This window comes from Vigna unguiculata, chromosome 10, assembly GCF_037176805.1.
Source record: "Vigna unguiculata cultivar grain cowpea cultivar isolate G323 ecotype 2 chromosome 10, ASM3717680v1, whole genome shotgun sequence".
NCBI lineage: Eukaryota > Viridiplantae > Streptophyta > Magnoliopsida > Fabales > Fabaceae > Vigna > Vigna unguiculata.
In genome coordinates this window covers 21,669,188-21,696,989 of record NC_140801.1, presented here as the reverse complement: position 1 = coordinate 21,696,989, position 27,802 = coordinate 21,669,188, and the positions used below count along the sequence as shown (strand labels likewise).

The 27,802-nt window shown below is 31.1% G+C and overlaps 1 pseudogene; it reads left to right on the top strand.

Moving 5' to 3' along the window:
- Window positions 1-22,855: 22,855 nt before the first annotated feature.
- LOC114171206 (putative beta-1,4-xylosyltransferase IRX10L) lies at window positions 22,856-25,519 on the top strand (annotated as a pseudogene).
- The last annotated feature ends 2,283 nt before the right edge of the window (window positions 25,520-27,802 follow it).

The following is a 27,802-nucleotide window of genomic DNA, read 5'->3' as shown; positions in this document are numbered from 1 at the left end:
GAATTAAACTTTTTGTACTGTGATACTTGTATTTACAGCAAGGGATCTAAGTCTGAGGCTTTGATGAATTGTGTTGGTTGTTAAGGAATTGTTTTGAAGATTTCTATAATAACATGGAGCAAGTAATGTAACTCTTCTTTTATGGTTCTCTTAAATGTGTTATGGTTTTGTTTTTTTATTCATGTTTAAATGCGATAGAAACTTGGAGCCAGTAGTGTAACTCCTTTTATTATAGATAATGACACAGATGCTAACAATTCATACATGTTGTTTCAGGCTTCACCAAAACTCAGGGAAGATAAAGTCAGGCAGTGTGTTCATACAAGATTGGGAGGAGAATATCCACCTTTCACAATTTACTTTATTTTTCCTTTTTCTTGCTAAATGTCCTTGAAAATATTATATTGCTTATATCTTTGAAACGATATGTATATGAATTGGAAAACTATGCAATGTAACTCAGTAGAGGTAGCATTATAATTCTATATTTTGTTTAGGTAGTAAATTCTAGATATGCAAAAGACCAAAATTTGAATCTAAAATGTTGTATACCTTTAAGTGGAGATTTTTTGGATGTATTCATTAGTTTTAGTTTAGCAATTTGAAGACAATATTTGTATGTTGTTTATGATCTCAATTTCAGTACATATAAAGGTATTAATTAAGGCTGAGAAAATTTGACAAATTTTAGTGTAGGAATCGTACCTATATTTTTTCCTAAGAATATTAAAAGGAACTACATATACTAGGACAATAAAAGATCAATTTTAAAAAAGAAAAATATTCATGGATAACATGATACTTAGTTTCAGATGGTTGTTGTTGCTGCAACTTGTGTTCAATACGAAGTTGATTACAGACCAAACATGAGTGTTGTAGTCAAAGCTATTCAACCTTTGTTGGGTACTTGATATATTCAAACTTCTGATCACACAATTATAATTTCAGTTATTCTCCAATATGGAAAAGAATTATAGTGATGTTGTAAAACTTTATGTATTATGTGTACATAAGTGGAATCATATGTGGTTTAACAAAAAGAGGGAAAGATAAAATAGGAGGACTAAGGAGGATGACAAATTCTGATTGCATTTTTACTGTACAAAAAGAGAATATGGAACTATGTATAGCTTTTTATAGCAATTTAAATCATACTGAAGAAAAAAAATAAGTGTAATAGTATCACAATTATTTATTTAAACAATAATCAAATTTATATAACTTAAAATTAAATCTTTAATCTCACAAAAAATATCATTGTTTCTCTTAAAATAATTTAAGATAAATATACAAAATAAAATGTTTTTATAAATAAAAGATTCAATTTAGTAATGATTTGTACACAAATCGAAAATGATTTATACAATCAATGATGATATTATTTGTCTTTAAATATTTTTTATTAATTACTAATTAATCTCATTAATTGTTTTTAACTTTTTAACTATGAAAGGATTGTTTTTTTTTGTTTCATACATTTTGAAATCTTTTCAATTTATACATTTAAAATTAATAATTATATGATTCATTTTTAGAAATTTTTTATTAATTAGATGATTTTATTAATTATTTTAAATTCTTTCAATTATGGATGAAGTTTTGGATTGATAATCGATAATATTATTATAATTATTATTAATTTTTTTATTATTATTTGAATCAATAAATATATATTTTTAAATTATTATTTCATTTATTATTCAACAAGTTTTGAATTAATATTTATTAAAAATATTTATTACATTTTATTACTTTCCGTTACAAAAGTCAATTTTAATATTAATTTATTTTTTTAATTAGAGTGCAGACACATTGTTTTAATCGTAGTGATTATATTTGATTTTAAAAAAAATCAATAATTAATTCACATCCTTTCCTTAATTTGTAATATATTTATCAGTACCTATGATGCACAGATAAGATACCTGTATCGGATACGACACGTATTCGATACGTCGGTATGTTTATTTATAACATAATAGGATACAATACGTGATAGATACGTAATATATGAATGTTGAAAATTTCACAATAATTCATACAAACATAATAAATATACGATTGTTAATGTGTAAATCCAAATTTCCTAATTAGAGACCAATTATTTTGGTAGCCAAAACCTGATAGCTTATTTTAGTGACAAATTTAAAAAACCAATTCATAATTGAAACTATTTTAATTATCAATTAGAAACCAATTATAATTTTTTGGAATTATTTTTTGCTATCAAATTGGTCACTATATAATGACTAATTATTTTTTGTTACTAAAATTGGTCATTATTCAAAAGTTTTATTGTAGGGTAATACGATTTTATAAATTAAATACTTCATTGATAATTATTGTTAAAGTATTCTAAAGTATCAGATACGATACGTGTCCGACACGAATACGTGATCAAAGTTGAAGTATCGGTGCATCATAAATCACTACTATTGTTTATATTATACTTTTATTCAATAATTATATTTTATTTTAATTTCATTAATTATTTTATATTTTTTGAAATTCCTCTTTACATAATTATTTATCATTTTAAATTTTCTATATTTGTTAATTTTTCTAACACCAATTATGTTACAAACGTCTGATTAATTTTTCAACAACTTAACAAATAATTATAAAAAGTGAACAATCAACCTACTTAATTCTCTTGCACAATAACTAAATATCTTATACTAATATATATATATATATATATATATATATATATATATATATATATATATAACAAATCTAAAACATACCTACCATAAGTTTATATTATAATAATCGGTTAAAATTTGTATGTTTAACTATTAAATCTAAAGTTTACATTTATATTATTAAATAAGATTCATGTTACCATAATTTAACGATCTATGTCTCACAACAAAATAACATAGTTATTCTTAAAATAATATAGATAAATATATAAAATAATATTACTTTAGATAATATTTTAATAAAGAGGTTTATAAAGAAACTTTCTTTAGAGGTAATGATTCACACCTAAATAAATGAAAAATTCAATTTAGTAATGAATTAAATAGTATGTACAAATTCGAATGGATTTATGCTATCAAGAATTATATGATTTGTTTCTAAAAAATTTTCATTAATTGACTGATGAGTTCAAATTTTTGCCCTCATTTAATATTTAAATTTGGAGATTTAATTGAATTTTCTGTGCTTAAAGATTGATTTAATTAGGATTTGTGATTATTGGATTTATTGAGTAAGTTTGGTAAAAGTGGCGTAAACGAACACCACCACGCCGGAAACGAAACGCAACTTCTGCAGCACCGCGCCGTCTCCATCTTCACCGCATCGCACTCCATAGAAGCTTGCTACACCACCACGCAAACGCCGGAAACACACGATGGGCACCACCACAGTTCGCACCACGCATCTGCACTGCGTCAAAGCGGACCAGATTAGCAGCGAACACCACCTCGCCGGAGAAGAAGCCGGAGCAGCCGCCGTCAGCGCAGCCAGGGAGGAGAGTGTGAAAGTGAAACCCTAATTGTGGAAAGTGTACTCTGCGCCACGTGTCAGCGTTTGATAGGCAGTCAACTAGTCAAACTCTGGTCAAACTGGTCAAACTCTGGGCAATTTTGTAAAAATGCTTAAATAAGAGGGGCAGAATTGGAAATTGGACAGAAATTAAGTTGCTAATTAATTAAATAAAAATAAAAGATTTTAGCAACTGACAGATAAAGCCCAAAGTCCAGTGGAAGCCTATATAAAGAGACTTAAGGGAGCAGAAGCGGGGGAACTGACAATTTAGAGCTGACAGCTTAGACACTTAGAACTCTCTGGTTTTGGCAGATACCGTCTCCACCACATCTCTCATTCTTTCTTTTATTTTCTTTTCATCATATTATCATGTATTCCATCAAAGCCATGGAGGGCTAAGCTTTAAGGGTTGATTCCACTGTAATTTCTTAAATGGATTCTGAGGTTAGATGAATTTATATGTTTTGTTATTTTGATTATTGTTGTGGTTTTTGTTTATCTATGTCCTTTGCTTCTTAATCGAATAGAAAATAATGATTTTAAATCTACATACATGCTAATCATATGAGTTAAAAGGTTTTTAAATTAAATTGAGACTTTACTTTGATTTTGTTTAGAAACTTTCATTTGATTAAATAAGTTTTTGCCAATAATTGAGACTTTAATTTGATTAGAGGTAATTACTTTAACTAAAATTAGTCAAGACTTTACTTTGATTAATTAAGTTTTCTATTTGATAAAGAAACAAAGGAATAGACATGATTAGGCATAGTAAAATTAATTGAGACTGTACTTTGATTGAATTTACTATGGATAATCTAAAAGTTCTCACTTTTAATTGAGACTGTACTTTGGTTAAAAGTGAGAACGCCAACAAATTAATTGAGTCTTTACATTGATTGATTTGTAAATCAACAACAATAATTAATTTAACAATAATCTCTAGATAACCAATGAAGAATCTTATTTAGAAAAAGAAGTGGAATTGACCTATTTACTATTACTGTGTTTACAATCTTCCGTGCCATTTTCTTTGCATATCAAAACCCCCCTATTTTTATAGTTGCTAGTTTTAAATTGCATTTTTGAGAATCAAATATTTGAGATCAATTCCGTATTCGTTGTGAGACGACTCAGGGTTATCTTAACCCTAACTATTTTCTTCATTACAAACTGGCAATACTGAAGTTGCTAAAGTAGTGGTAATTTGATCGCCTAACGACAGCGATATCAAATTTGGCGCCGTTGCCGGGGAATACGGTTAGTATTTCTTTTATTTTGATTCTGTTTTTGTTTATTTATTTTATTTTATTTTATTTTATTTTATTTTTATTTTTATTTTTTATTTTTATTTTTATTTATTTTACGCATATACGTTTGATATAGTTTGTTATTTTGTAGTATCTAGTTTTCTGTTAATATATTCCAAGCAAAGTTCTATTTTTGTTTTGATTAAGAATTTCTTTTAAGAAATTTTTGAGACTAGTTTGGAAAACTCTGTCTAGGAAAGACTTGGTATTTAAGTTGTCCATTGTGACGCACCTCTCTTTCCTGGGAGTAGACCCAACGACATCTTAACTCATTTCTTTCTTGAAATCTTTCTCCAAAACAAGAATAGGAAGAAAAAAAAACACACAGGGAAACACTTTCAGGTGGACTGCATAGTGCATGACTCGGGCCAATCCGGGTCAATTTTATCAACTTGATTCAGAACTTGAAAGGAACTTGCGTAAATCACGTAGGAGACTTGAACTCAGGTGTTCTACTGAAGGAGCACCATCATCATCTGAACCTACCACTGAAAGTGTACCGCTAGAATCACCTCCGGTGATTAACATATCTTCTGATCCATCACCTGAACCAGAAATTCAAGAAGATAGAATGGAAGAAAGAACAATAAGAGAATTGGCTTCACCGGATGCAGCAATTACACAAAACATGTGCATCCAATATCCAGATGGAGAATGTGAGCTTAAGTCTGGTTAATCCATCTTTTACCTAAATTCCATGGATTAGCAGGAGAAGACCCGTACCATCATTTGAAGGAATTTCATGTTGTTTGTTCATCCATGAGACCTACAACAGTGACAGAGGAACATATCAAGCTTAAGGCTTTTCCATTCTCATTGCAAGATGCCGCTAAGAATTGGTTATACTGCCTTCCGCCAGGATCCATCAATACCTGGGAGACTCTGAAAAGATTATTTCTGGAAAAGTTTTTTCCAGCATCTAGAGTTGCTGCTATTCGCAAAGATATTTATGGGATAAGGCAACAAGAAAGAGAAAGTCTTCACGAGTATTGGGAAAGATTCAAAAAGTTATGTGCTTCCTGTCCTCATCACCAAATAAACGAGCATCTCCTCATTCAGTACTTTTATGAGGGATTGAGTATCATGGATAGACAAATGATAGATGCTGCAAGTGGAGGGTCATTGGTGGACAAAACGCCAACAAATGCAAGACAATTGATTAAAACTATGGCGTCGAACCATCAACAATTTTCCACAAGGAGTAATTCTATAACTCTATTGAAGGGAACCCATGGAGTAGAAGCTTCATATGTTGCAGATCACAAGAAATTAGAAGGGAAGTTGGATGACTTAGCAGCCATGGTAAGGACCTTAACAGACTTACAGAAAAAGCCTATCCCTTCTACTTTATGTGGAATTTGTGCTTCTACTAATCATCCTACAGAGGCTTGTTCTATGTTAAAAGAGACAGGGACGTTAGACAATGAACAACCTCAGACATATGCTGCAAACATCTATGGCAATAATAGACCACCCCGGCAGCAATACAACCATGATTTGTCCTCCAACAAGTACAACCCAGATTGGAAGGAATATCCCAGCCAGAAATGGGGAAATCAACAGCCTCAACACCAACAAGTCTATGTTCCACCTCAACAGAGGCAACAACCACAACCAGCTGCAACCTCTGGTGATTCAAACATGGAGGCAATGATGAAAATGATGGCTGACATGATGAAGGGACAAATCAATGAGTTGAAACAGACGATGGAAGCAACCAATCAAAACTTGCAGAACCAGATTGGACAAATGGCAAATGAGTTAAATCAGATGAAGTCTCAACAAGGCTCGAGCAATTTGCCTGCACAAACTGTAATCAACCCGCGAAATGTAAGTGCTATTACTTTAAGATCGGGTAAGCAAGTACAAGGCCTTGGGGATGCCCAAGAAGATGAACATAAGGACAATGAAGTTGTACCTAATGATGAAAGAGGAAGATCAGATGAAGCAACACAAGCAACATCTGAAATACCTGCACCCAGTGATAACTCCAGGTTGGTATCCCCTAATACTTCCTCTGAAAATCCTTCTCCTTATTCTCCTCCTCCTCCCTATCCAAACCGTTTGAAACCAAAAACTAAAAAGATGGAGGAGTTAGACAAAGAAATCCTGAATACTTTCAAGAAAGTGGAGATAAACATTCCTTTGTTGGATGCTGTGAGACAAATTCCTAAATACGCCAAGTTTCTCAAAGAATTATGTACACATAAAAGGCGTATTATGGACAAAGAGGTTGTGAACATGGGAAGAAATGTCTCTAGCTTAATTAAGAAGCCTGCAGTCAGAATGCCGCAGAAGTGTAAGGATCCAAGTATGTTTTCTGTTCCCTGCATTATAGGAAGTACTAAGTTTGACAATGCTATGTTAGATTTAGGAGCTTCCATTAATGTAATGCCTTTATCTGTTTTTACTTCACTTCATCTTGGACCTCTTAAGTCTACTGGTGTGGTCATTCAATTGGCCAACCGTAGCACAGTTAACCCTGCAGGTGTGCTAGAAGATGTGCTTGTCCGTGTGGACAAGTTAATTTTTCCTGCAGATTTCTACATCTTGGATATGAAGGATGATGAAGGAATGAGTTCAACCACAATCATCTTGGGAAGACCATTCATGATGACAGCACGTACGAAGATAGACGTGCATGCAGGATCCTTGACTATGGAGATAGGAGATGAGAAGGTGCAGTTCAACGTGCTAGAAGCCATGAAGCACCCAATTGAAGACCATTCTCTGTTTTGTATTGATTTATTGAGTAATGTAGTAAACAATTATGCTTTTGGACTTTTGGACGTTTTATCTGGTTTTTCTTCTTCTTTGGATTTTTCTCTTTCGAATATTTCGGGCTCAATTTTAGACGAAAGAGAAAATTGTAAAACAGGTGATGTTGAGGACGCGGTGTCACTATTTGATATCTCTGTGGCGTCCAAGTGTGATGCTGAGGTGGCTGAAATTACCTTAGGCAGTAAAATGTTGCCATCTGTGGAACAGCCACCCACTTTGGAGTTGAAACCTTTACCATCTCATTTGAAATATGTTTATCTTGAGAGGGATGGGAAACTCCCTGTTATTATATCTGCCTTGCTTACTGACGAGCAGGAACAAAAGCTATTGCAGGTTATCAAAGATCACAAGCGAGCAATAGGCTGGACTTTGGCAGATATTCCTGGTATTAGTCCTTCTTTCTGCATGCACAGAATACTCTTGGAGGAGGATGCTAAGCCAGTGAGGCAACCTCAGAGGAGACTGAATCCTCAGCTGATGGAGGTTGTGAAGAAAGAAGTCACCAAGTTGCTACAAGCAGGTATTATATATCCCATTTCTGACAGCACTTGGGTGAGTCCTGTACATGTGGTCCCCAAGAAATCTGGGATCACCGTGGTTAAGAATGAGAAGAACGAGTTGATTCCTACTCGTATTCAGAATAGCTGGAGGGTCTCTATTGATTATAGAAGACTAAACCAGGCCACCAGGAAGGACCACTTTCCTTTACCATTCATGGACCAGATGTTAGATCGATTGGCAGGTAAGTCTCATTACTGTTTTCTTGATGGATTCTCTGGGTATTTTCAAATTTGTATTGCCCCAGAGGATCAACATAAGACTACTTTTACTTGTCCATTCGGTACATATGCTTATAGGAAAATGCCATTTGGCCTTTGCAATGCTCCTGGAACATTTCAACGATGTATGATGAGTATTTTTACAGATTTGATGGAGCATTGTATTGAGGTTTTTATGGATGATGTTAGTGTATATGGTTCATCTTTTGATCATTGCTTGTCTAATCTTGCTAGAGTCTTAGAGAGATGTGAAGAAACTAACCTTGTTTTAAATTTTGAAAAATGTCATTTTATGGTGGAACAAGGTATAGTTTTAGGTCACGTTGTTTCCAAGAATGGTATATCTGTAGATCCTGCTAAAATTGATATTATTTCACAATTGCCTTACCCCTCTTCTGTGAAAGAGGTTCGATCTTTTCTTGGACATGCAGGATTTTACAGGAGGTTTATCAAGGACTTTAGCAAGATAGCCAACCCTCTCTCCAACTTGTTGCAAAAGGATATAGTATTTGACTTTGGAGAGAGGTGCAAAGATGCATTTGATACATTGAAAAAGGCGCTTACCACCACTCCTATCATCCAGCCACCTGACTGGACATTACCGTTCGAGTTGATGTGTGATGCATCAAACTTTGCAGTAGGAGCGGTGCTTGCACAAAAAGATGGGAAGCTATCACATGTGATATATTATGCTTCCAGAACATTAGATACAGCGCAGGCCAACTACACCACGACTGAGAAGGAATTATTGGTTGTTGTGTTTGCCTTGGACAAATTCAGACCGTATATACTTGGTTCCAAGGTAATTGTTTATACTGATCATGCAGCATTAAAATTCCTTCTGAAGAAAGCAGATTCGAAACCAAGGTTGATCAGATGGATGCTACTGCTCCAAGAGTTTGACATTGAGATTCTAGACAGAAGTGGAGCACATAACTTGGTAGCCGACCATCTTAGCAGGATTGAAAATGGAGAAGATAACATTCCTATTAAGGATGACTTTCCTGATGAAGTCCTCCTAGCATTGACTGCTGTGAAAGGTATGTTTCCTGAACCTTGGTTTGCTGACATTGTTAATTATTTGGTTGTTTCTGCTATTCCTCCTTCCTTCTCCAAATATGAAAGAATCAAGCTAAAAAGTGAGGCAAAGTACTACATCTGGGAAGACCCAATCTTATGGCGCATTGGTAGTGACCAAGTCATAAGGAGGTGTGTTCCAGATATCGAGATACCTCATGTGCTTGAGTTCTATCATTCGTCTCCTTTTGGTGGACATTATGGCACACAAAGAACAGGTAGGAAGGTGTTGGATTGTGGATTATATTGGCCTACTATTTTTAAAGATGCACAGAGGGTATATGAAAATTGTGAGCAGTGCCAAAGGGCAGCCAGATCCATTACAAGAAGGGATGAAATGCCTCAACAACCCATGCTATATTGTGAGGTATTTGATATTTGGGGTATTGATTTTATGGGTCCTTTTCCTCCTTCTTTTGGGTTTTCTTATATTTTTCTTGCTGTAGACTATGTCTCCAAATGGGTGGAAGCCATAGCTACAAGAACTAATGATTCTCGAGTTGTTATGAGTTTTGTCAGGTCTAACATTTTCTGCAGATTTGGGATACCACGAGCCATCATCAGTGACCAGGGGACTCATTTCTGTAATAGGCAACTTGAGAACATGTTGAAGAAGTATGGGGTGACACATCGCATTGCTACACCATATCACCCCCAAACCAATGGACAAGCAGAGATCTCTAACAGAGAGATTAAAAAGATACTAGAGAAAGTAGTGAAGCCTAGTCGAAAGGATTGGGCCACAAGATTGGATGAAGCACTTTGGGCGCACAGGACAGCCTACAAAACACCTATAGGTATGTCACCTTTCAGGGTGGTTTTTGGAAAGGCTTGTCATCTACCTGTGGAGATTGAACATCGGGCCTATTGGGCCGTGAAAGCATGCAACTTGGATTTGGAAGAAGCACGAAATGAGCGAAAGCTTCAGTTGCAAGAACTAGAGGAGATTAGGCTAGCAGCCTATGAAAATTCAAAGTTCTACAAAGAGAAAACCAAGAAGTTCCATGACCAAAAGCTTGTGGATAGAAAGGATTTCAAGGTAGGCCAGAAGGTGTTACTATACAAATCCAAGCTTGGTCACATGAGTGGTAAGTTGCGTTCTACTTGGGAAGGACCATACATTGTTACAGAAGTCTTCCCTTATGGAGCAGTGGAGATCAAGGAAGAATCTTCAGCAAGAACTTTTAAAGTTAATGGGCATCGTCTTCGGATATTCAATGAAAATCAAGATATGCTGAATAAGACGATGGATGGGATGAACTTGACTTCTCCCTCATACCTTCCACCTTGAGGAGGTAAGTACACTTCATACTTTTTCTTTGCATTTTATACATATTGAATACATTGAGGACAATGCATGGATAAAGTGTGGGGGTGTGGGGAGATTTCCCCCTTTTCTGTTTTTGTTTTCTATTTGTTTTGTTTTTCCTTTTCTAATTAAAAAAAAAAGTTTTTGTTTTCAATAAAACATATTGACATTGGATTTTTGGATTTGATTTACTAATTGGAACGGTCATAATTCTGGGAAAATAAGAGTCATGTGCTATGAATGGATTGTTTCTGTGATTTACTGATTGAGTTGATTTGAGAGTTTCTGGAATAAATCTTTTGTGAAAGAGTTTTTGACCTTGTGAGTTTTGAGCTTTATTGTAAGGATGAACTACCATGTGTCATTCCTATTTTTTCTTGTGTGATTTGCTCATGTCTTGTTGGTACTCAAATGTTTAGCTTGATTCTGTTGTTTTGCATCTTAGGTGAACATGCATGATTTGATATGACTGAGGCATTTCTTGTTTTTAGCTACTTGGCCAAATAAGCTAACCATAACATTGATCCATTGGTAGCCCCTTGAGCTTAAACCTCTTTTTCTTGTTTTGAGCATATTGCTAAACCTTAAAAAGAAAAAGACCATGTTTTTCCTTACCTTAGGGAGAAAGAAGGAGCTAGTGGATTATGTTGAGATTGGTTGAGGAATAAAGTGTGGGGGTGAGTATTTCCCCCACAAAGTTGTAAAAATGGCAAAAAGGAAAATAATTGTTGATGACAGAGTGTTGAAATGAAAAATGATTGCTGTCTGAAAAAGAGCAACAAAGGATAAAAGAGAAAAAAAAAGAAGAAGAAGTAAAGATTGTTTTTGAAACTGTGCTCCATAACTCTTTCTTCCTTACTATTTCAAAAACACACAAATCCTAAAGTTTTTCCTACCTTTGCCTTGGCCTCATTATAACCTGTGAAAAGTCCTCATGATTTTTGAATGCATGTTTTCTGAACGTTGTGAATATTAGAGTCTTGCTAAGCATTGAGAGTATTTACTTGCATGGGTATTTTGAGTGAAAACACAAGCCAAAACACTTGAGCGAATCTTGGTGAGAAAATATACATTTGACTTGAGTGTTTCTCTTTCATATTTGATTATCTTGTAAACTCAAAAGATTAACTCATGTGTGAAAAACAGAATATTATCCATTTGTTTGTGCATGACAACATGATTTCTAGAAGATTGATCTGTTTCCATTTGTATTCATTTCTTTAATCCACTGAAAATATGGAATAAAAGACCTCAGAATAAAGTTTTGAAATTCTTCAATTTTGCCCAGGAGTGCAAAAGGATAAGTGTGGGTGTGTGATGAGTTCAACTTTTTGCCCTCATTTAATATTTAAATTTGGAGATTTAATTGAATTTTCTGTGCTTAAAGATTGATTTAATTAGGATTTGTGATTATTGGATTTATTGAGTAAGTTTGGTAAAAGTGGCGTAAAAATTGATTTTAGTTGCATAAAATATTATTGGATATTCTAACGTTTGTTAATGCAGCTGGAATTTATTTTTGGTCAATTAATAGTGTGATTTTGAAATATTCAAAGTTACAAAATAAGTCCAAAATCAAGAAATTCTGGAAAAAGAATAAATCAGGAGCTAAATGCACCCCCAGTTTTCACTAAGTTGCACCCCTCCTACCACTTAAACTCCACTCAACCAGATCATGCCATGTGGCAATCCCCACCTCTTAAAATTAGCCAACCAAAGCAAGCCACGTGGCAACAATCCTTGCACTAACAAGCTGTCCAATGGAAAGCTGCCACGTCATCATCTTCATCTCCCAAAACCCTAACCCTAATTTTCCTTCCACCCTTCACGGCAGCCGCCGCCGCCAACCTCGCCGGCCACCACTGAAACTCGCCGGAAGCAGCAGCAACCCCGCGTCGCACCTTCTCCGCAGCGCCACCATCGCAGCTCCACAGCGCCACCATCGCGACGCCATTTTCTTCTTCCCGCGAGCGTTCAGCCACGACCACCGCGTCGCACTCCATTCCCAGCTTACTCCTCCACCTCTTCCGGCCATCACGTCGCGCCGCGCTTCCCTGCAACCACCATTTTCGCGCCAGCGCGACCTGCGCGAGTTCGTCTTCTTCTCGCCTCCACCGTTTGCACAGCCACCGCTGCAACAACGAACACCACCACGCCGGAAACGAAACGCAACTTCTGCAGCACCGCGCCGTCTCCATCTTCACCGCATCGCACTCCATAGAAGCTTGCTACACCACCACGCAAACGCCGGAAACACACGATGGGCACCACCACAGTTCGCACCACGCATCTGCACTGCGTCAAAGCGGACCAGATTAGCAGCGAACACCACCTCATCGGAGAAGAAGCCGGAGCAGCCGCCGTCAGCGCAGCCAGGGAGGAGAGTGTGAAAGTGAAACCCTAATTCTGGAAAGTGTACTCTGCGCCATGTGTCAGCGTTTGATAGGCAGTCAACTAGTCAAACTCTGGTCAAACTGGTCAAACTCTGGGAATTTTGTAAAAATGCTTAAATAAGAGGGGCAGAATTGGAAATTGGACAGAAATTAAGTTGCTAATTAATTAAATAAAAATAAAAGATTTTAGCAACTGACAGATAAAGCCCAAAGTCCAGTGGAAGCCTATATAAAGAGACTTAAGGGAGCAGAAGCGGGGGAACTGACAATTTACAGCTGACAGCTTAGACACTTAGAACTCTCTGGTTTTGGTAGATACCTTGATTCCACTGTAATTTCTTAAATGGATTCTAAGTTAGATGAATTTATATGTTTTGTTATTTTGATTATTGTTGTGGTTTTTGTTTATCTATGTCCTTTGCTTCTTAATCGAATAGAAAATAATGATTTTAAATCTACATACATGCTAATCACATGAGTTAAAAGGTTTTTAAATTAAATTGAGACTTTACTTTGATTTTGTTTAGAAACTTTCATTTGATTAAATAAGTTTTTGCCAATAATTGAGACTTTAATTTGATTAGAGGTAATTACTTTAACTAAAATTAGTCAAGACTTTACTTTGATTAATTAAGTTTTCTATTTGGTAAAGAAACAAAGGAATAGACATGATTAGGCATAGTAAAATTAATTGAGACTGTACTTTGATTGAATTTACTATGGATAATCTAAAAGTTCTCACTTTTAATTGAGACTGTACTTTGGTTAAAAGTGAGAACGCCAACAAATTAATTGAGTCTTTACATTGATTGATTTGTAAATCAACAACAATAATTAATTTAACAATAATCTCTAGATAACCAATGAAGAATCTTATTTAGAAAAAGCAGTGGAATTGACCTATTTACTATTACTGTGTTTACAATCTTCCGTGCCATTTTCTTTGCATATCAAAACCCCCCTATTTTTATAGTTGCTAGTTTTAAATTGCATTTTTGAGAATCAAATATTTGAGATCAATTCCGTATTCGTTGTGAGACGACTCAGGGTTATCTTAACCCTAACTATTTTCTTCATTACAAACTGGCAATACTGAAGTTACTAAAGTAGTGGTAATTTGATCGCCTAACGACAACGATATCATTAACCAATTAATTTCATTCATTGTTTTTAATGTTTTAATTATGAATGGATTTTTTTTATTCCATATATTTTGAAATCTGTTAAACTTATATATTTGTAACTAATAATTATATGATTAGTTTCAAAAGATTTATTATCAATTAATTGATTTCATTAATTGTTTTAAATTTATTTAATTATAAATGGAGTTTTAATTGGTAATTACTAATACTATCGTAATTATTAGTATTTTTGTTATTATTATTTGAATCAATAAATAAAATATTTATTATTATTATTATTATTTTATTATTATAGTTTTGTACATATTCCTAATGCATTCATTCTATAAATCACATGTACATATGCATTTCACATTACTCTAACTTTTTTAGTATATGTTACTTTTGTTTATCATATTTCAAGTTTAACTGTTTTTTTAATTTTATATGGCTATTTTTTTAAATATTGTTTTAAGTTGTTTGTATTTATGCGTGTTTCTATTGATAAATTTTAAGCTCAACTTCAACTTTGTTTTCTATTTGTATTTATTTTATACAGATTTGTAACCCACAACCTACGTACATCTTACATTAACAATGACTGTGTGTAGACATTTCATTTATATGGTTCAAGTTTTAATTATACAAGAATATTGTTTTACTTCACTTAACTAATGTTACATTACTACTATTAATATTAATATGATTTGATTTAATAAAAAATTAGTATTATTAGGAATAATGTTACTATTATTTCATTATTATCATTATTATTGTTTTGTACGGGATCCATAATACATTCTATGTTTACATCTTATTTTTACAATCAATCATTATATGATTTTTTCTAATTTTTTTAATATTTGACCAATTAATTTTATTAATTGCTTTTAGTTTTCTAATTATGAATGGATCTCTCACTTTTGTTTAAAATATTTTAAATTTAACTTATTTTTTATAATTTTATATGGCTAATTATTTTTAAATATTGTTTAAATTTATTTTTATTTACGAGTGTTACTTTAAGATCAACCTCGACTTTACTTTGTTAGGGATCCATAATATAAAATATATACATTTTACTTTAACAACAAAAGTGAATATGCATCTCATTTTAATACAACATATGTAATGTATAACTCAAAAATTTAATTATAAATTTTAATCATACAATAATATTTTTTTCTTCACGTAACTAATAATATATTACTATTATTAGTATTAATGAATATTTATTATTGTTATTAGTATTGATATTATTCTACTACTACTATCACTATTATTAGTAATATTGATATTACTTTGTATTATTATTATTATTATTATTATTATTATTATTATTATTATTATTATTTCTACACTATTATCATTATTATATTATTATTGTTGTTATTATTATGTTTACATTTTAGTTTAGCAATGGATATATACTCTATGTGTTTCTATCGATAAATTTTAAGCTCAATTTCAATTATTTTGTATTTATGTTTTATAAGATCTATAATGCACAATATCCTTACATTATTATTATTATTATTATTATTATTATTATTATTATTATTATTATTATTATTATTTTATTATCTGTATTGGTATAACACACGATATATCAATATTAATATTATTATTAGGATTGGTATTGAAATTATTATTAGTGTAAAATATTATTATTATTTTTTATTTAATTTATTATAAAAAATACATGTGATTAATTATTTAATTATTTCATAATAATATTATTATTATTTTGTACGGATTCATAAACTACAATATGTTTACACTATTACATTGATGTCAACCACAATATACATATATTGTTCTATTATTATTATTATTATTATTATTATTATTATTATTATTATTATTATTATTATTATTATTATTATTATTATTATTAGTATGATATAACACACAATATATTAGTGTTATTATTATAAGTATTGGTATTCAAATCAGAATGAGTGTAAAATAATATTTTTTATTTTTAGTTAATTCGTAACAAAAAAATACGAGTGATTAATAATTTAATCTTTTCGAATTATTATTATTATTATTATTATTATTATTATTATTTGTAATATTATTAATATTATTAGGATTAACAAATATTTAATATTATTTTAATGTTATTGTGATTCTATTATTATTATTATTATTATTATTATTATTGGTGTTGTTCTTTTTTTAAAGGATTCATAATACATAATATAATATATAATATGTCTATATTTGATTTTAAAAATGACATGCATATATAAAAAATCAAAAAATCAAGAATTCAATTCACATTGTCTTCCCTAATTTGTAATATATTTATCATTGATATTATAATTTTATTCAATAATTATCTTTTATTTTAATACTTTTATTTGATTATTAGTGTTATTTTTACTACTATTTGTTATTATAAATGTAATCAATTTTTATATTCTATTTCTTTATTTATTGATTTATTAATGTTAATATTTTATTATTAATTAGAAGTTGAATTTATATTTATTGAAAATTAGAAATATTTATTACACTTGTATTATTTTTATTTAAAATGTTAGTATAAAATAACATTATTATTTTTAATTATTTTGTTGCAAAAGATACATGTGAATAATTAAAACTTATTTTTTTAGGATTAAAACAAGGTTACAAATTTTGGTATTCTTTAGTGCACAATTTTCTTGATATAGTCATGAAGTTCTTTTTGTTTTCCTAGGGTGAAACTTTCTCTTAGAACACAAATAAATCTACCAAAGAGTTTTTTCCCTCTTTAAACATCCTTTTCCATCTATTACTTTCAATATTTGTAATTTTACACTCAAAATATTAAAAAAAAAAACAATTCCTCACATTTGCAACTATATTTAAACTTTTAATTAATATATCCGTCCAAAGATTATAATAACCAATAATCATATAACATTTTAATATATAAATAACATAATCAAAATAATCATAACTGTAACCAATTTATTTATTAGTAAGTAATCGAAAAACATAATATTTTCTTATTCAACTAATCAAATATTTATGATTATTTCTAAACAATTTTAAAACAATCCACTAAAAAATATAATATAAATTTATTTATATTAAAAAAATATCTAAATTTGTATGTAACCAAATTTGAATTACTCCATTCAAAAATATAACTACAAAAGCTAAAGTAATATTCATCTATACTAATTCTAATAATATTTAACTACAATATTTATTACTATTATTATTTGTATAAACAATAATATTGTACAATGATATATATGAAAAAAATGATTAATTACAAAAAATAATTAATATTTTTTACTTTACAAATACAAAATTAAAAGAAAAAAAAAACACATCACCCGTGCGTACGCACGGGTATAACACTAGTGCAATTTGAAAATTTTCTTCTTTTTGTCACAGTTCTTTAAGAGGTTTTTACTAATTTTTACTATATACAAATTAAATAATTGATATTTTATATAAAAAAATTGCAAAAAGTTTAATAAGAAACAAGTTAACCAATACTAGGATAGGATTTGTGTTCTTAAATTTGACAAATTCCATCTCCTGGTAACCCTTTTTTAATTCTTTTTACTATTTTTAACTATTTACAATTCAAATAATTGATCTTTTATGTACAAAAAGTTCTCAAAATTTCATAACAAACAGGTTCGTGGATACTGAAATGCAATTTGTTTCTAAATTTAAAAAATTCAATCTCTAGGTAACAATTTTTCAATTGTTTTTTACTACTTTCTACTATTTATAATTTAAATAAATCATGTTTTTTCATAAAAATTGCTCAAAATTTCATAAGAAAGTTGTTGCAAATTGTCAAAAGGATTATTGGTATTATGAAATTTGAAAATTTTCTTCTTTTCGTGACACTTTTTTAATTTTTTACTAATTTTAACTCTTTACAATTTAAATAATTGATATTTTATATATAAAAATTGCTAAAAATTTCGCAAGTAACAAGTTGGCCAATACTAGGATAGGATTTGTGTTCTTAAATTTGACAAATTCGATCTCCAGGTAACCCTTTTTTAGTTCTTTTTACTATTTTTAACTATTTACAATTCAAATAATTAAACTCTTATGTACAAAAAGATGTCAAAATTTCATAACAAACAGGTTGGTAGATACTCAAATGGGATTAGTTTCTGAAATTTATAAAATTCAATCTCTAGGTAACAAATTTTCAATGGTTTTTTACTACTTTCTACTATTTACAATTTAAATAATTCATGTTTTCTACATAAATATTGCTCAAAATTTCATGAGAAACTTGTTGCAAATAGTCAAAGAGGATTATTGGTGTTATGAAATTTGAAAATTTTCTTCTTTTTGTCACACTTCTTTAATTTTTTACTAATTTTTACTATATAGAAATTAAATAATTGTTATTTTATATATTAAAATTGCAAAAAATTTCACAACTAACAAGTTGGCCATTACTAGGATAGGATTTGTGTTCTTAAATTTGACAAATTCCATCTCCTGGTAACCCTTTTTTAATTCTTTCTACTATGTTTAATTATTTACAATTCAAATAATTGAAATTTTATGTACAAAAAGATCTCAAAATTTCATAACAAACAGGTTCGTGATACTCAAATGCAATTTGTTTCTAAATTTAAAAAATTCAATCTCTAGGTAGCAATTTTTCAATTGCTTTTAACTACTTTCTACTATTTACAATTTAAATAAATCATGTTTTTTTCATAAAAATTGCTCAAAATTTAAGAAGAAACTTGTTGCAAATTGTCAAAGGGATTATTGGTGTTATGAAATTTGAAAATTTTCTTCTTTTTGTGACACTTTTTTAATTTTTTACTAATTTTAACTCTTTACAATTTAAATAATTGATATTTTACATATAAATATTGCTAAAAATTTCGCAAGTAACGAGTTGGCCAATACTAGGACAGGATTTGTGTTCTTAAATTTGACAAATTCCATCTCCTGGTAACCCTTTTTTAATTCTTTTTACTATTTTTAATTATTTACAATTCAAATAATTAATCTTTTATGTACAAAAAGTTCTCAAAATTTCACAACAAACAGGTTCGTGGATACTCAAATTCAATTTGTTTCTCACTTTAAGAAATTCAATCTCTAGGTAACAATTTTTCAATTATTTTTTACTACTTTCTACTATTTACAATTTAAATAAATCATGTTTTTTTCATAAAAATTGCTCAAAATTTCAGAAGAAACTTGTTGCAAATTGTCAAAGGGATTATTGGTGTTATGAAATTTGAAAATTTTCTTCTTTTTGTGACACTTTTGTAATTTTTTACTTATTTTTACTCTTTACAATTTAAATAATTGATATTTTATATATTAAAATTGCAAAAAATTTCACAAGTAACGAGTTGGCCAATACAAGAACAACATTTTTGTTCTTAAATTTGACAAATCCCATCTCCTAGTAACAATTTTTTAATTACTTTTACTATTTTTAACTATTTACAATTCAAATAATTGAACTTTTATGTACAAAAAGATCTCAAAATTCCATAACAAATAGGTTGTCATATATTGAAATGGGATTCGTTTCTGAAATTTATAAAATTCAATCTCTAGGTAACAAATCTTCAATTGTTTTTTAATACTTTCTAGTATTGACAATTTAAATAATTCATGTTTTCTACATAAAAATTGCTCAAAATTTCATGAGAAACTTGTTGCAAATAGTCAAAGAGGATTGTTGGTGTTATGAAATTTGAAAATTTTCTTTTTTTTGTCACAGTTCTTTAAGAGGTTTTTACTAATTTTTACTATATACAAATTAAATAATTGATATTTTATATAAAAAAATTGCAAAAAGTTTAATAAGAAACAAGTTAACCAATACTAGGATAGGATTTGTGTTCTTAAATTTGACAAATTCCATCTCCTGGTAACCCTTTTTTAATTCTTTTTACCATTTTTAACTATTTACAATTCAAATAATTGATCTTTTATGTACAAAAAGTTCTCAAAATTTCATAACAAACAGGTTCGTGGATACTGAAATGCAATTTGTTTCTAAATTTAAAAAATTCAATCTCTAGGTAACAATTTTTCAATTGTTTTTTACTACTTTCTACTATTTACAATTTAAATAAGTCATGTTTTTTTCATAAAAATTGCTCAAAATTTCAGAAGAAAGTTGTTGCAAATTGTCAAAGGGATTATTGATGTTATGAAATTTGAAAATTTTCTTCTTTTCGTGACACTTTTTTAATTTTTTACTAATTTTAATTCTTTACAATTTAAATAATTGATATTTTATATATAAAAATTGGTAAAGATTTCGCAAGTAACGAGTTGGCCAATACTAGGATAGGATTTGTGTTCTTAAATTTGACAAATTCCATCTCTAGGTAACCCTTTTTTTAATTCTTTTTACTATTTTTAACTATTTACAATTCAAATAATTGATCTTTTATGTACAAAAAGTTCTCAAAATTTCATAACAAACAGGTTCGTGGATACTCAAATGCAATTTGTTTCTAAATTTAAAAAATTCAATCTCTAGGTAACAATTTTTCAATTGTTTTTTACTACTTTCTACTATTTACAATTTAAATAAATCATGTTTTTTTCAAAAAAATTGCTCAAAATTTCAGAAGAAACTTGTTGCAAATTGTCAAAGGGATTATCTACTATATATCTAAGAAATTCCTAGTGTAGGTAAATTACTGAAATAGACATTTTAATTTATTAACACATGGTTAAAATTGAGGGTATTTTTATCTTTTTGATGTTGTTGTGTTTTCGCGGTTCGAACGTCTTTTTTAAATATTGATTGACGTTGTCAGACAGCAACATCATTCTTCTCCAAAGCAATCAGCTTACTCGAGGTTAGCTTTTTTTCTTCTTCTTCAATCCTTCTTCTTTCTTCTTCTTCATATCAAGTTAGGTTTTCGTTTTGTTTTTAATTTCCAGTTTGTTGTTGTTGAATGTTGACGGTAGGGTTTTCTTCTCCCAAGCAATCAACTTCATTGAGGTAATTTTTTTTCTTCTTTCATTTTCCTCCTCCTTCTTCTTCTTCTTCTTCTGTTTTTCTTCTTCTTCTTCTTCTTCAATCCTTCTTCTTCCTTCTGCCTCATACCAACTTAAGTTTTTTTTTCTATTTTCTTTTGTTGAAGGTTGACAGAAGTTTTGATTGGTGTAGGTAGTTTTTTTTCTATTTCTTAATTTATTCTTTTTTCTTCAAGGATCTTTTTTCTTTCTTCTTCTTACTCTGTTATTTTTTTTTACTTTGTGAAATATTTAATTTTTGCAAGGGAATCGGTAGGATCTTCTTCTCCAAGGCAATCAACTTCGTCGAGGTAATTTCTTTTTTTCTTCTTCCGTATTCCTTCTTCTTCAATCCTTCTTCTTTCTTTTTCCTCATACCAACTTAAGTTTTTTTTTGTTGTGTTTGTTGTTGTTGTGTTTGTTGTTGTTGTTGTTCTGTTTTTTTTTTTACTTCGTGAAAGATTTAATTTTTGCAATGTGTTTCGTTTTGAAGAAAACACTGATGTTTTTATTTTTAGAAGGTATTTTTAACAAAATCTTGAACATGTTTTGTTGTTGTTGATGGTGTTGTTGTATTTATTTTTTTTATACTTGATACATCTATTATTGTGGGTTGAAGAAAAGGTTCAAGTTTTCGTTTTTAGAAAGTATTTTTGAACAAATAGAATGACTGAGGATGATGATGTTATTGTTGGTGGTCTTCTTTTCTTTTCTTTTTTTCGTCTATTTGTGGTTTGTTGTTGAGATTTGTTTGTTGTTCTTCATTGTGCTATTTTTTTTACTTCTTTTGTGGTCCTTCTTCTTTATAAAAGGTTATGTTTCTGTAATTTTTTTTCTGTTAAATATGTTGTAGCAGTGGGTTAGTATTTATTGAAAGCTATGTTCAGATTTCTCTGTTATTTTTTATGGTGTTATTTATTTTTCTTTTAATTCTTATGTGTTCCTTCTTCTTTTTTTCATGAAAGGTTTATTTTTTTTTTCAGGTTTTTTGTGATGAAGATGGTGTCCTCTGGATTAGTACGTTTTAATAGTTGGTTAAAGTCAGTAGCTTGAGTTTTCTTTCTCCTCCTTCATGGTCTTCTTCTACTTTTGTTTTCTACTTCTTCTTTTTCCATTGTTTTGAAGAAAAGCCTAAACCTTTTGTTTTTTCATTGTTTTGAAGAAAAACCTAAACCTTTTGTTTTCATGAAGTATATTTACTATTTTTTGTTTTTAATATCATTATTGTGTGTTTAGTTGCTTTTTCGATGTCTATGGTTGTAGATTGAATAAAGGGTAAGATTTTTTGTAATGTGTATGGTTGTGGATTGAAGAAAAAGTATGACTGAAATGAAGATGTCTATGTTTCTGTCTTGATTTTTGTACATGTTTTCCTTGATGGTGTTGTTCTCTATGCTTCATGTCTCCCAATTCTGTCTTTACCATTTTACAATTTTACAACTATATCATATCTTGGTTTGGGTTTTATGTATTTTGCTTTCAAATGTTTGATCTTTGCAGAAAACCTTTTTTTTATGTCTCTTCAAGAAAAGGCGTTTCATTTATCTGTGTGCTTATTTTTTCTTTTTCTGTAGCCGTTTGAAATGCTGGGGAGATGGTGTTTGTTGTTAAAATAGCACATAGAAGGTACATGTTACGATTTATTGTTTCATTTGATGAATGTACTTTTCTTTCTATTTATTTAATTTATTAACTTTTTAGTTGCTTCTTGGTTGTTCTTCTTTTCTTCTTTCTGTTTGATGGATCTGATATTTCAAGTACTCATTATAGGACGGGGTCATCTAATGCAACAAATCGGGTAGCTATACCATCTGAGAAAAAGGTATTGTATTGTATTCGGTGAAGAGTGAAATAGTCATTATATTTGCACAAACATTTTTCAGGAAGATGAGGGATATTGCATATGATTTATATTATCAATTCTGTCTTCGTAATGTATGACTTAAAATATCCATTATGTATCTTTATAATGTACTGCTTATTTTATTATCATTAGTACGGTGAGGGATATTGCAAATGAGTTTGAGCCCTGCTCAAAGCTCGAGGACCTAAATTTGGATGTTAGAAAGAAGTTCAAGGAGACAGAGGAAATAATTCTCGCTGACAATTTTTTTCAGAGGTACAACATTGGTCCTTACTTTTTTAGTTTTTGAAATGTAGTATGGAAACTTTTTGTAAAATTGGTAGACAAGGCTTCAATTTTTTTTTTCGTGCTTGGAGAGAGCAGGAAAACTTTCTTCTACTTGCTGCCAAAATTTGTGCTAAACATTTATTTTTATTAATATTTACTTCAATAAAATATATTGGAATCAAAAAATACCACTTGAAGTAGAAAGGCCTCTTGGATATTGTTGTCTGCATTTGTGGCAAAAAGCTTACTTTTTAGATTACGTGGCTAGAACATTTCCTCATTTCAATGCATGTGTAACTCTTAAGGAAGGATTTGTTTGGGTTTGGGGTTTGGGAAGGAGATCAAATAAGAGAAGAGAGGTATAAATAAAGATCAATGGGCAATTATGCAGTATACTTGAAACTAAAAGTGTTGTGTTTTAAATGAGAATATTTCAAAACTGTGAATATTTACTATTTAATGAATATCCTACACCAATAATAAGAAATAAATAAAATGTGAAGCAGGTTAACGATGTCTATTTAAATCTTAGATAATTGCTATAGGGAGAGAGAATTTAGCATGGTAAACCATAGTGGATTTCATCCAGAAATGGGATTAAAATAAAAGGGTTGGCCATAAAATGCAACTAACTATTTTCTTTGAATAAATAAGCTGGAAATATGTGGTAGTTGAATGTGAGGCTTTTCAATTGATTTGGTCATATTTTCTCATGTGTTATGTGTATTGGATTAAAATAGTTTGAAACCACATGGTTTAATGAAACTTATAAACTAAGCTCTTATTCAGTATCTAGATTTATGCTGCTTCATATATGCAATTATACACGGTCAGAGTTTTATTTGTACTTTCTCAATTAATTATATTAAACAATTATATTTCTAGAGATATATTGAAATCTAATACACTTTTTAAATTTGTGAGGTTATAAGCATGTTGTGGTTAAACCAACTGTAGGTAGTGTTGATGATGTATTGGAAGATAATCCCTTTGGTGAGATTGAAGGTTTTTGTATATGAACTTCCAAGTAAGTATAATAAGAAAATTCTGCAAAAAGATCCAAGATGCCTCAACCATATGTTTGCAACTAAAATCTTTAATCACCGGTTTCTCTTATCTGGCCCTGTTGAAACTTTAATCTAGAAGAGGTTTTATACCCCTGTATACAATGACCACAAATGATAAGAAGTGCCATAAAGCTTATTTCTTCCAACTGACCTTATTGAAGGCTCACATAGGGGGCACATCACTTCTTTGTGGTTCCTCAAAATTTTGGGGCATGTTTTCATTACGAGGTACAAATTTTGTGCATTATTTTCAACATTCATTATTTATACCACTTTTATTATATATTTATATTAATTTGTATATGGAAGAGAAGGCAATTGAAAGAGGGGATTCTTTAACTGCTAAAGCGTGCTACATTGGTTCAAACCTTTGGACAGAGGAATCACATATGCCCGAAAGAGGGCTCAAATACCATATCTCCATACTTTTCACCAAGAAAATCCACACCCACCTAATTCCTAATAAGACTCCTAGGTCATTTTTGTGTATTTTCGATGACTTTTATGATGTTGGCAATGACTCTGAAGGTGGTTATTATGCAAGGTAGGCCTTATTACAAGTTTAAACAAGAATGTCCGAGTGTGTAGCCTTTTATTTCTTCTATATCATAGCTGCATAAGAAATCTAATTTACATTTTCTTATAAAAGATGCAATGACTAGGGACTTTGATTCATATAACTATTGTAATTTGGACTAACTATAAACGGGCCATGTTGTGTAATCTTGCAGAGGTGCAAGAGTAGCAGTGTGGGAGAACTTTTAAGGACAATCCTCTATTTGATGTCTCCACTAAGCATCCAACCACGTACTTTAAGGACATGCAGTAGCTGTGTTTTGCGTATACCCACTTGGATGGACCCGTTGGAGCCTAAGATTGGTAGAGGCTATGATATTTAGTTGCATACCTGTTATTATTGTAGATGACATTGTTTTGCAATTTGCTGATGCAATCCCATGAGAAAAGATAGAAGTATTTGTTGCTGAGGAGGAGGTTCCAAAGTTGAATACCATACTCACATCTATCTTACTAGAAGCCATATTTTAGATAGGAGTATTTGTTGCTGTTACCGTTTTCTTTTTTATTTTAGATAATAGTTTATTTTTATTTCAATATTAATAATATATATATATATATATATATAATAATTTATTATTTTATATTTATTTTGATGTCACTATTTAATATTTAAATGACCACAATTAAAATTAGTTATTGAGATTTTATCCGCATAAGAATATTTAATTCAACTGCATGTTATCCTTATTATGTGAAGTTGAATTTTCCATTAAGTGTTAGGAAAAGTCTTCTACAGTTACAGATAAACATTGGTAGAAAAACTTATTTTGAAGATAGAGATGTCCATAGATAAAGACGTGGTGCAACTTATTGCATTATCAAGTATTTGATGGAGTGTAAGAATCTTCAACAAAGTCTTTTTTTTCAAATATTTCGTATTAAAGTTTAGTAAAACAGTTTTATGATTTAAATGTACTACGTTTTATATTTATATTTTTATTGTCCAACTTTGAGATATTTTAAATTTTATAAATTAATTATTAAAATATGTACTTTTGGCTTCTAATAAATGGAATCATACAACAGAATCTGGTACTGGATATGTGACATCCCATTTTAATAGATTACACTACTAAATAAAATATCACACAGTTATAATAACGAGAAGCACTTAGATGAACATAAAACGTAGAGGAGATAACTATTACAGTCATCCGGAAATACTTAAAAGGAAACTTAGGCATACCACATAGTCCTAAGCAAAAGAAAATTTAAAGGAGTGCAACAGTTTTGCAAAAGGGTTGCCACTAAGGCAACTAACACAAAAGGCCTCATGGCCATGAAACTGCTCCTAACACATCCAGACAAGGAAATCTAGGCCGCACCGCTGCTTCTCCCGGATCCATCTCGAACCTCCCTCTCATCTGCTCCCACCAGAAGGTGATCATCGCAAAAAAGAAAACATAACAGGAACACACATAAAAATGCAAGGGTAAGCTAGTGTAACATGAAACTTAGCATAGTGTAAAAGAATAAGTGCATAAACATCCACAGGCATACAGCACGGAGACACATAAATCATGTTATGGCAGACAAGTAAGACACTATGACTCAATTATCCGGATACATATATTAAGATCGGATTCACCGGACGCTTGCACTTGTGGTGGCCTCTACTGCTCTGCAGAGCCATTGCCAATGGGTTTCACCCTACCACACACAAGGTTAGCCTTTAAGCGTCTAAGGCCATTATCCTGCCAGAGACTAGGGCCTCCCGCTACTCTCACCACTTGGGTCAGATTTCTCTACCTGAGACTCACTGACCCTTTAGAGTTTCGGGATGCGATCCTTACTTGAATCCTTATCTTAACATATACACTACACGCCACCATGGAGTCTCCCCATGGGACTCATGGAATTACGCCTATCTCACAATCATAGTCATGTTTCTCATACAATTCCCACCTCTTTTTGGTCATTCATCCAATTTTCATGTTAAAGCATCACGAAACCACAACCCATGATAAATCTCATACCGAGCATGCCAATTTCGTTCATAAAATCCAAACACCCAAGCATATTCACTCATATCATATTTAAGAGGAATAATCGAAACAATGCATGCAATAAATCATTTAACAGCCAAGGAAACATAGCACCCATTCGCACACTCGCTCAGGCGAGACGCTGACCTTCCTGATGCAGCAGATTCTCGCCCAAGCGAGATAAGCTAAAGGGGGTCTTCACGAATTCTTGCTCAGGCGAGATGCTGTCCTCACAGAACACAGCGAATTCTCGCCCAGGCGAGACGCGCGACAGTGGAGGCTTCACGAGATCTCGCTCAGGCGAGGTCTTCTCGCCTGAGCGAGACTATGCGTCGCTCAAAACGGGAAAGGGCCGCCTAGGCGAGTTCTCGTGGCAGTGAGCACTCTGGTACTCTCGCCTAGGCGAGACGAGCTCGCTTGGGCGAAATTAGCAGAGTTCATCACTGCCCACCCACATGCAATGGCGAAAACCGCCCAGATCCACTCCCAAACACACATACAACTCCATTTCATCCAACAAAAGCACACTATGCACGCATACAAATAGACAACGACCAAAAACAGCCAAGAATAACTTAAAACAGATGAATCTAGCTTCCCTTACCTTGCTTAGATGCTAAAACGAAATAGACCCGCGACTAAGAAGTATTTCAGCTCCAAGGGCTAGAGCAGTGAGCTGAACATGGAAATCAGCACAGAACGAGGTAAGTAAACGGAACCTTAACTGACCAACATGCTCAAACAGCGGAAAAAGGGGAAAGAATGGATCAGAAACTCTA